General features: G+C 34.5%; 1 protein-coding gene across 4 annotated transcripts in view; it reads right to left on the reverse strand.

Moving 5' to 3' along the window:
- The window catches only part of LOC122536074 (calcium uptake protein 3, mitochondrial), a 37,234-nt gene that overhangs the window by 13,726 nt on the left and 11,287 nt on the right, over positions 1–12,221 (reverse strand). The gene's annotated exons all lie outside the window — the stretch shown is intronic.

The raw sequence follows: 12,221 nt of genomic DNA on the forward strand, positions 1-12,221 counted from the left end.
GCAGAAACAGAGACAGACAACAAAATTATGAGACAAAAAAAAAAAAAAAAATGAAAAAATACAAGACCAAGCTAGAAAACAAAATTCGTAACGTAGTGAAGTATATGACGCCAATGCAACTTCAGAAAAGAGCAAATATCACTAAGAATAAGAATAGGACACACATTCCTATCTAATCACAAACGCACAGAACCAAATATCTGTGACAGGTGCAATCTACCCTAACTTCATTGAACATACAGGATAATATAGTGATAATTTATCTTTATATCACAATACTATAAATAAATAATAACTCCGTAATTAATTTTAGTTGTTTATATAAAAATATTATCAATATCACAAAATANATATATATAAGTGTCAGTAAACATTTCTATGGTGATAATAAAATTAATAGCTATTTTTAAATATTCTATTGTTTATATTAAATACACATCTCGACGAAACATAGATGTCGTTGATCTAAATTCTTTGAAATAGAGGTCGCTACAGTAGCTCGCCACATATTGCCATCTAGATTTACGTCATTATCGTTACGCGTAGCGAAAAATGTTTCAGATGAAGTTGAATGGTTTCGGGAGGTGTACAGTTCGATGACACTGGTTTTCTTGTAGGTGGACGTGTAGAGGACATATGAAGGTCATTGACGTTTCTTTAAATGGAATGATATATTTTTTATTGCATCAGTCGACGCGACTTGATATTCTTTACAAAAATTTATCAACCTGTTCATGTTCAAAAATCATTAGTTCGGGAGATATTTTATTTTCAATGTTGCTAGGAAATTAGGTGCACGCTGAGCCTCCGACTACAATGTCCAATATGACAGATCGTGTCATCACTGTTAGTGTGATAAAATAACACCAGATACATCGCACAATGCGAGTGAATTGTTAACCTATCGATTCGGGAAATGTCGTGATGTAAATGGCCGTCACATTGAACCTTTTCTGTAAATAAAATCATTACAACGTTAACAAAGGGGTCATGATTTTTTAACAACATTAAAATTAAAATATCTCACAAACTAATGATTTTTTCAGGTTAGTACTATTTTGTAAAGAATATCAAGTGATGCAATAAAAATATATATGATTCCATTTAAAGAAACGTCAATGACCTTCATATGTATATATCCTCCACCCTGTATATTGTTAATCTTGTTCCAAATATGAAGATAAAAGGAAATTTACATTGCTTTAAATGCTGCGAAGAAAAGATCCCTCAGGCCTTTAGGGACAAAAGCCTTCGAATTTTTGAAAGATATAAAATTCTACCTATTCTATTTGTTACAGTCGTACCTGCTCTGTCGTAAATCCTACCCCTGGTATTATAATAAATCATTATATTAAATCATTAATAACTCGAGAAGATCCTGAACAATTAGTTAAACAAACTTTGAATAAGCAAACAGAGACAGATTCGAAATTTTCTGTCCAACCAGTGAAATAAATGTACAGAGGGAAACACACTGAACGATTTCGAAAAGGCCTTCACGCAGGAAGAGATGCAAGAAAGGAAAAATTCGTTTGACAAAGACTGTCAGGAATCTTTGGGAAAAATCTTATTAACAAATACAATCATCCAGAATTTTCCAGATCCGAACAATATTACGGATTTTACACGATGGCGGCTCGTTATCGTATGAAATTCGAATGGCGAGTTCGCGCCGCGTGGCGATCGGTAAAACAGAGCCGAGAAATTATCGACAAAAATTGTAGAATTCTATGAAAATTTTTATAGAATTATGAACATTCGAAATTATAAATAACTCGAACGAGCTCCTCTGTGAGGCGTGGATCTCACGTTGGCCACAATATTAACCTCTTGCGCTGGAACGACGTGCCAAGCACATTTTTATCACAAAATTGCAACATTTTCTCAGTTTTAAATATGTTTAAGTATAATCTGGGCAAAGCAAACGACAAATTTATTACTTCTTAATAATTTCCATTCAGTTATATCATACTGACACGAGTTGAAAAGAAAAAAAAAGCGACTAATTGTTTCGGTCACTCGTTATGGTCCGCAATCAGAGTTAACCTCTTGCGCTGTAATGACGTGCCACACACGTCGAGAATTTTTTGCAAGATTTCCTCAGTTTTAAATATGTTTAAGTATAACCCAGGCAAAACAAACGATAAGTTTATTACTTCTCAATAATTTCCATTCAGTTATATCATACCGACGTGAGTTGAAAAGAAAAAGAAAGCGACTAATTGTTTCGGTCACTCGTTATGGTCCGCAATCAGAGGTTAACCTCTTGCGCTGTAATGACGTGCCACACACGTCGAGAATTTTTTGCAAGATTTCCTCAGTTTTAAATATGTTTAAGTATAACCCAGGCAAAACAAACGATAAGTTTATTACTTCTCAATAATTTCTATTCAGCTATATCATACCGACGTGAGTTCAAAAGAAAAAGAAAGCGACGAATTATTGTGTACGGTTTTGGTCACTCGTTACGGTCCGCAATCAGTTGCCAGCGCATGGGGTTAAAAATCGTGGATTCTCGTCAAAAATTCTCGCCACTAAAGGCGTTAAGTTTATTTATACACAGCAGAATAATCTTTAATCTGTCTTAAGTAGAGCTTTACCCATGAAATACCCGGATAGAGCAGAATTATTCAGGTATATATTTCGTGAAATAACCGGTCATTCAGATTATCTGACAGTAAGTCAGATAATCCTACGGATTCTCTCAAACTGTGTAGAGGATATTTGAAAGAGGAAGAAGATAAAAAGGTTTATACACGAAAAGAAGAAGATGAAAAGTTAATACTAGAACCATCAACAAAATGGTCAAAACGACCAATTTAGAATTTTCAATGGAAATTTTATATATTTATAATAGTAAGAAACTCGAGTGATTCTTAGTAAAATATATAGACGGAAGATTGTACTGATTGTTCCATTGTAAATTTCTTTCACTTTCATTTCTCCGCTACAAGTTTCCAATTTTCAAGTGAAATTGCAATACTATTGGAACGATGAATTTCACTTGAAAATTGACAAATAAATTAATCGAGGGAATGCCTGTGGAAGTACAGAGAAGAAAATCTCTTCAATTTTTATTTAGAGTTTTACTTGCAATGTTAAACGACGAGAACGTTCGATTTCGAACTGGGGATTGGACGACGCTAGTTTCACGTCGTAGGTGACGTCGATGATTTGTAAGGCTATCGAATAATGGCGTATTATGCAAATAGATTCAGAATCGGCGTGGGCGGCAGATGATCTCTTCTCTGAAGCGCCAGTGTCGTGCAACTGGGAGAATGGGCAATGTATTTTCATTCATATTTTCAGATTAGAGCCGACTGCTCGCACCCTTGTGCAGTTAGGTCTATAATTTTTCAGCTGTCCGAGCGAATAACCGACGTATCGATGCTATTAATCTTAAACTTGCGAGGTATCAGCAACGTTTCGTGCAATAAATCGAGTAACTCTCGTCTCAATTTGTCGATAAGCGACGTAGCAATACGTTCCGAGTTGTACAATTAACTCTTATATTCGTATAAGTATCTGGATATGTATTATAACTGTCCTTTCAAGGTCAAAAAAAATTTTTTTCTTTTGCATTGTATTCTATTTATCACAAAGGTAAAACCTTTCCAAGAAATTTAATAGTTCTTTCAAAAGAAAAAAAAAAAAAAAAAAAAATGGCAAAAAAGTTCCTTAATCATTTAATGTTGCGGACGCGTGCGTTCTAACAGCGACTTTATGATTCTAAAACGCGTGGATTTAATTTTCGTATTAGGTTTTACTAACGTTTGATTCATCATACAGCATCGTTAAATAATCAAACGATACAACTGACTGTTTAACATTATTATTCGAAATATAAACATTATATCCACGCGTTCAGAACTATAAAGCCGCTGTTAGAACGCGCACGTCCGCGGCGTCAAACGATCGAGAAACTTTTTTGCCATTTTTCGAGAGAACTATCAAACTGCGACCTATGGTCCCTTGGAAACGTTTTACCTTCACGATGAATAGAATGCAATGTGAAGGAGACGAAAAATTTTGATCTTGAAATTCAAGGTCGAGGTCAGTTTCGCGACAGATTCTTTACACGTATCTCCATCAAATCGAAGATGTTGAATTCATTTATGATAGCCACGGACAAACGTCCCTTTCCATCCTGTGTACATCGCGAATTTAACAGAACGATCGACGGAAGGATAATTTGCTCGTCGACGACGTTCAGATACGAATCGGACAATGCACACGATCGAATAAAAAACATCGTCGAAATGGATCGTTCGTTTCCTCTCGTTACGCCGCGAGTTTCAATCGGCATTATTATCGGCTCGTATTGACGACGCCATTAGCCGGATGGAAAATACGAACGGAAATCAGATGGGTTGGCTTAACTTAGAACTGGCGCTGGCCTAACAGGAGCTTAAGGATCTGTTGGCTGGTAGTTTTGTTGTCGGGCGCATTTCCATAAGCGCCGTCGTAATCGGATACCGCGTCTTTCGCGAATCTCCGTCCGATCGTAAATCAAACGGTTTTTCTTTTTTCTTTTTTTCAAGCGACGAATCGTTTTTGCAGTGTCTCTCGCACTCGTAATGGCCTCTTCCCGATCAAGATTAGCTCGCGAAGTAACTTGTAGGTTCGCGCAGAAAGTTTCTTTTTTTTTTTTTTTGTAAAAAGAACGTGCAATTATCGAAATAAAATTCAACGTGTAACGCACGTTTTGCGTGCGAAGCCTGATTGTCGCATTTTCAATAAAGTCATTTTATTGCGGCGCGCCAGAAACGGGGTAGTATCCCGTTTATAATTATTCGTGTGATTATCGCGACCCACACGAGAGAGAGAGAGAGAGAGAGAGAGAGAGAGAGAGAGAGAGAGAGAGAGAGAGAGAGGAGAGCACACGATTACACATCTTCAGCGAAATGAGCGCGTTAACTTTTATCCAGTATGTTTCACCCGGCGAGATTTATAGCCAGCCCAACGTGTTATAATAATGCGATTTATCGGTGGTAATTTCAGCGAAAACGAAAAATTGACAACGCGATCGAGAATTAACTATTCTTGGTAAATAAGTTGAGGAATGTTACATACCTCTTAACTGTGCCATTTTTAAAAGTGTGTGTGTGTGTGCGCGTGTGTCGCTAGAACGACTGGATGACGATTACACTCGTCATGATCAAACACAGAGTATATGCAGCTGTTGTAAAAAGTTGAATTGAGTTACAAGGGAATGATATTATCTTTTTTCGAAAAATCAATGATTTTATTGTTCAACATAATTAATATAAATGAACTAGTCAAGTATTCTAAAACGTCTGAACATCTACAAATATGTTTTACTTTCCACGAAAGAAAAGTTCATGCATGAGGCAGTAAAAAGTATCCCGATTCACGCCGAATTTTATTATAATTTACAACTGTCTTGAACTGTAATTGAATTTAGACGAAATGCTAGTTGAGTTTTAATATAGTCGAAATCATTTTTGTGGTATGGAATATTGTACTATTTGGTACATATTATGTTATAATGTTGTACTGTATTGTACTTGATGTTATAATGTTGTATTGTTGTACTATATTGTACATATTGTGTTATAATATTGTACTATATTGTACATATTATGTTATAATGTTGTACTATATTGTACATATTATGTTATAATGTTGTACATAATATTGTACTATATGTATAATATAGTACATAATGTTGTACTATATTGTACATATTATGTTATAATGTTGTACTATATTGTCCATATTATGTTATAATGTTGTACTGTATTGTACATATTATGTTATAATGTTGTACATAATATTGTACTATACGTATAATATAGTACATAATGTTGTACTATAATGTACATATTATGTTATAATATTATACTATAATGTACATATTATGTTATAATGTTGTACTATATTGTCCATATCATGTTATAATGTTGTACTATATTGTCCATGTTATGTTATAATGTTGTACTATATTGTCCATATTATGTTATAATGTTGTACTATATTGTACATATTATGTTATAATGTTGTACTATATTGTACATATTATGTTATAATGTTGTACTATAATGTACATATTATGTTATAATGTTGTACTATATTGTCCATATTATGTTATAATGTTGTACTATAATGTACATATTATGTTATAATGTTGTACTATATTGTACATATTATGTTATAATATTGTACCATATTGTACATAATATTGTCTGTATTGTATATATTATGTAACATATAATCTATTAGTATATGGTATATAATGTTGTACTACATTGTATATATTATGTAACATATAATATATTGTATCGACCTGTTAAACGAGAATGTGTACAGCACGACTTTCTATACCTGTCCCACGCGCTAAACTTCCTTCATACCTAACCTCAAAATATTACTACAACCAGCGTTACTAATTTACCGCCGCGACTGCACAATGCCCTGAACGTCGATAAATCCCACCGATCAGATAAGCATCGCGATCAGGAGACTCACTCTTCTACTTCTGCTGGAGTAAAGTCAGAGTAAAATCCGAATCCGGTGAAATTCGAGCTGTGTCGGCGAGAGTCGCGGCAAGATAGATGTACCATTTGTACCCTTTTTTTCGAACGGCCGGTCCGACTTAAAAAACAGTCGAAGAATTTCATTAATCCCGGCGGCGTTACAACCGAGAGAGAGAGAGGCTGATTTCGAGAGGAACGGTGAAACCACGGTGGTCCCTCCCTTTTTAGTTCGTTCGGTAGCAATTTGTATATTTACAAAGGGACACCGGGCGGCACCTTGGTTACTCCTCGTGGTTTGGCCTCGTCTCTAACGAGCAGATTAGACCTAACGGCGTTCGGTATCCCATAAATCGCCGGCGCGTCGCGGTCGCGCGCATTAACCCGCGCGCGGGGGCAAAGAAAGCGGAAAGAGCCGATTTATGGGCGTGCCACGGCGTAAATTCATTCTCGCGGAAGAAAAAAAAAAAAATCTCTCAACGATCTATGCCCCGAGTGACGAATCGTGAGATCGAGTCCCGAGATCGCTTATTTCGTAAGAACGCGAGGCTTGAACAACGACCTTGACACGCTTCGAGGAAAATTCAGGACCATTCCTGTTAACTCTTTGAGGTTAGGTGGGTTTAAAATTGTCCGACATTTTTTTTTTTTTTTTTTTTTTTTTTTACGGTTAACGCATGGCTGGCAGAGTTGGGCATATTTTATTCGAACGAATAGCGAATAACGAATAGAATACTGTCAAATTTATTCGTAAATAACGAATAACGATTTTATTCGAGAAAGAATTATTCGTTATTTACGAATAACAATTTTATTCGAGGAAAAATTATTCGTCATTTACGAATAACGATTTCGAATAAAACTTCGAATAAAATTTTATTCTAATAATGCCCAACTCTGATGGTGGGATATTTTTGTGGGTGGGTGTTTCAGTGAATTTCATTTTGAAACGTTAGTCCGCACGGTGGGATTATTTATGCCCCAATCTGTGATAAAGAATTTATTTAAGTATTACTCTTTTTTTTTTTCATTTTTGAGAAATATTTTGTATTTAATAATTGAAATAAACGTTTTATTTATTTTAATATTAGTTATAATTACTTATAATTATAAATATTACTATTTATAATTATAAACGTTTAAATAAACGTTTTATTTATTTTAATATTAGTTATAATTACTTATAATTATAAATATTACTATTTATAATTATAAACGTTTAAATAAACGTTTTATTTATTTTAATATTATTTATAATTACTTATAATTATAAATATTACTATTTATATGTTTAAATAAACGTTTATTTATTTATTTATTTTAATATTATTTATAATTACTTATAATTCGTAGTAATTTCTATCCAGTGACATACAGATGAATTCAAAAAGAAGACGAATTGCTGTATACGGTTTGGTCACTCGTTATGGTCCGCGAGAACCAGTTACCAGCGAGGACTTAATTAAAGGAGGAGTAGTATTCTTGTGTAGCAAGCCGATATTTTTCTAAATACAATATAAATTACATATTTAATATTATTATTAAATAATAATTAATAATTAAATTAATAATATATAAAATAATAATTAATAGTAATTAATATTATAAATTACATATTTATAATATTACAAAATTTATACCATAAAAATGATTTCGATTAGATCGAAAATCAACTGGCGTCTGGTCCCAAAATTTGATTGCCATTCAATTATTTTAAAACCGAGATCCTCATGGAATTCCCGGTAATCCTCGCGCGAGAAAAATACAAATACCCGCAAGAAACTGATCGAACTCCGCCGAGGGAAGAAAAAAATCGCGTCTCGTAAATCATCGATTACCGATCTCATTTACCTCGCTCCAGACTTATCCCAGAAACGAACGTTACGCGAGATTGAATTCGTGAACGTGGTGATGGGGGCGAGCAAGAAACGAAAACGATAGCCTCGTAAACGAGCTGCGCGTCCGATATTCGCGCGGGCTAATTTCCACCTAACCGCGATTTACAAATGTTTCTTACGACGTAATTGTCCACCCTTTCCACCCCGAGCGACTTTGTTAGCAACTGTCGTCAGGAAGACAGAGATAACGAGGATCTCGTTCGAGAGCTTTCTTCGAGTTGGTTATGTTACACCTTACGTCGTCGCTGTTAGCCCAATTTTTCTCCAGGGGGCAACCGGTTCCACGCGTCCCCCCTCGAGTCGAACGTGACATCTGTCTTTTTCTCGAGTTATGTCGTGAAACGATCGTAAACGCCAACGTGGTGTTAATTTAACCCTTTTATTACAGACCGTCACATATACAGGGTGATTCACATAACCTTGAAATAACTTAAACTGAGAAATTGTTTTAATAAAAAATTGTTTGATAGAAAAGTATGGCGATACATAAAATTAATAGAAATGTATGGTTTCAAGAGAGGCACAATATGGCGTGTCAATTTTTGTGAATTTCGAAATTTCTAAAGTCATCTTTATTTTTTCTTTTTTTTTTTTAATTAGACCATATGTTTTTTTTGTCATGAATCGGAAGAATATTAAATTGCAAGTAAAAATGCATTAAGCCGCATTTGTAAATCTTAAAAATTTAGGAGTTAGAAGTTAGGTTAAGATTCAAGTTAAAAATTTAGGTTAGTTTTCAGATAAAAAATTTAGGTTGGAAGTTAGGTTTTAAATTTCGCTTAGAAGTTAAGTTAGATTGGGTCAGAGTTTTAATTAGATTAGCTTAGATTTTAAGTTAATTAGGTTAAAATTTAGGTTAGTTTTTCAGATAAAAAATTCAGGTTGGAAGTTAGGTTTTAAAATTTCGCTTAGAAGTTAAGTTAGGTTGGGTCAGAGTTTTAATTAGATTAGGTTAGATTTTAAGTTAATTAGGTTAAAATTTAGATTAGTTTTCAGATAAAAAATTCAGGTTGGAAATTAGGTTATAAAATTTCGCTTAGAAGTTAAGTTAGGTTGGATCAGAGTTTTAATTAGAGATTAGGTTTCAGGTTAGATCTTTGTTTAAAACAAAAAAAAAAAAAACAAAAAACATTCCAGCCCCTTGTCAAAATGTTGCCAGGAAATGAAAAAAAAAAAAAAACCGATTCAATATCGAAACGGACTCGGATTAATGGACTCGGGAAATGATTGAATCAATGTGTACACTTTTGGCGCGGGATCCTTGCCTGATTCAGTGGCATAAACCATCTTATTGTTAGCGAAAGGGTTAATACAGGTATCACAAACTCCCCCGGTCCGATCACTATTTACAAATAATATCGTTATGATATAAATATATATATTTCGTTCGGTATTCAGGGCACAAATCCGTATTATTCGGTATTCTCGTAGATGCGTGACGCCGCGTTAACCAACGTTTGTTGGCACGTCCTCGCGTGTCTACCGGATCCAAGGGACGTTAGAGAGTCGGACACCTCGCACTTAGCATAATGTTCACCGCGCCTGTCATTACTCTGAACCGCTAACACGCCAGCCACCTTTTTGTGTCCCCTTTTTTCCTCTTTTCGTTCTTCCGCGCACCTTGCTCGCCCTCTTTTTCCCATCTCGTTGGCAGCGTGGCGTGATTAAGGCCCGTCCAGTCTCACCCTGGTCCTCTATCCCTCGCTTGACCTCGGCTTCGCCCTCCTTGTTCGTTATAATTTTCAATTTCAATTTTCAAAGGCGAAACACGCGACCAGAACCCACTATCCTATTGACTGTAATCGGCAACAAGTATCTGACCGTTCCCCCGAGGCGACGTTCCCAACGATAGTTCTACGTACGTACACGCGTAGGCAAGCGTCCTTTTTGTTCTCGACGTTTTTTTTGCTAGATCGAAGTGCAAAAGAAATTCAGCAGTGCATAGAATTCACGTGGAAGGGGAATTATGAAACTACATAAACGATCCTCGGATATTCTAGGAATTTTCGTGGTTCTTAGGAGAAATAAGATTGCAGCCTGAGGTAACAATGAACGATGATCAGACATTCAGTGAAGATTGAACCAGTCAATTCGATGAGAGCGAGTTCGAACTCGCTCGGACGAACTGCAGCTCTTTCGAATGAACGTCGATTTTATAATTGTAATAAATATTTAAATATAATTATTATTTATATATTTAGTATATTAAATATTATTATTATTATTTATATATTTAGTATATTTATTATTATTAATAAATATATAATAAACATATAAATATAACTGTTATTATTTATGTATTTACTATTATTATTATTATTTATATAGTATTTAGTATATTTATTATTATTAATAAATATATAATAAATATATAAGTATAACTGTTATTATTTATATATTTGTTATATTTATTATTATTAATAAATATATAATTATATATTTATAATAATAAATATTATTATTATATATATAATTATACATATAATAATAAATATATATAAATATTATTATTATATATAATATTAATATATAATAAAATATTATTATATATTAATATTAAAATTAAATTAAAATATTATTATATATAATTATTATTTATTTATTATTTATATATATTTAATTATAATAATAATAATAATTATATATAATAATAAATATCATATATATAATTATTATTATTATAAATATATAAATATTTAAATATAATTATTTATATATTTATTAGTATTAATAAATATATAATAAATATATAAATATATAAATATAATTATTATTGTTAATTAATAAATATTTAAATATTATAATTATAATATTCTTTGCCACGAATCGTTTCGATACCATGCGTCCTCGTCGTCTATGTTTCGGTGAAAAATTAGAGTAGAGCTAACTGGCGGCCCTGCCCCCCACTTTTTCGATCGCTAGCGCTATCCCCTCCACTGCATCGATCTCTCCGCTAAATTAAAATTTCCCCACCGTGCACGAGAGAACGAAGCCCATTAGAGATCCTGAATTAGAAGAACTTGAACATTTGAAGATTGCACTCTGTCCTCATTCTCCGTGAAAACTCGGTGCTTGGGTTTTACTCAAAATTTTCAGAGCGTTTTTTATTCTATGTTGCAACCATGGTCAAGCATCACGTTACAACGTCTCTAGTCTACTTGAAAATGAAGAAGAGTGCTCTCCTTCTTCCCAGCGCATCTTTTTTATACATTTATGATTTTTTTTGGCAAATCAAAGGGAGGTGGCCAACTACTGAATAAGTGTTTGGTGATTGCTGGTAGCGAATATCGTCGAGCCAACCAAATTTTCTTAAATAAACTGTAAAATTCTGGTTTGAGCAGAGGCGTGCAGCAGAGATGCCACGATCGGAAGTGCGATTATCCGGCGATCGAACCGTTTACGTGGACCGGTGAAAATGAAAGGTAAGGGCGATCGATCCCCACGAGAACCACCGTGGACGGCGAACACCTGCCTGCCATCATCGCATCCACGCGGTAACGCGCGCGCGCGGCTCGTCTCGGTGCATAATGCAATGCGTTATTACGGGTCTTATGACGAAGCACCGAGTGGCGCCGAGATTACGGCAGGAAATTGAAATCAGATAACAGACACTGGCGTCCAACCAGTGCTTCCCCCCCCCCCTCGCTACCGTATTTGCATCTGCATATTCAGATTGTCGAATCTCTTCGCGCGTCTTTGCCCTGCCGATCGTTTGTTGCTACCAATACGTGTGTGATCATTCATAACTAATATATATATGTGTGTGTGTGTGTGTGTGTGTGTGTGTGTGTGTGTGTGTGTGTGTGTGTGTGTGTGTGTGTGTGTGTGT

The sequence above is a fragment of the Frieseomelitta varia genome, unplaced genomic scaffold (genome assembly GCF_011392965.1).
Source record: "Frieseomelitta varia isolate USP_RPSP 00005682 unplaced genomic scaffold, Fvar_1.2 scaffold_797, whole genome shotgun sequence".
Taxonomy (NCBI): domain Eukaryota; kingdom Metazoa; phylum Arthropoda; class Insecta; order Hymenoptera; family Apidae; genus Frieseomelitta; species Frieseomelitta varia.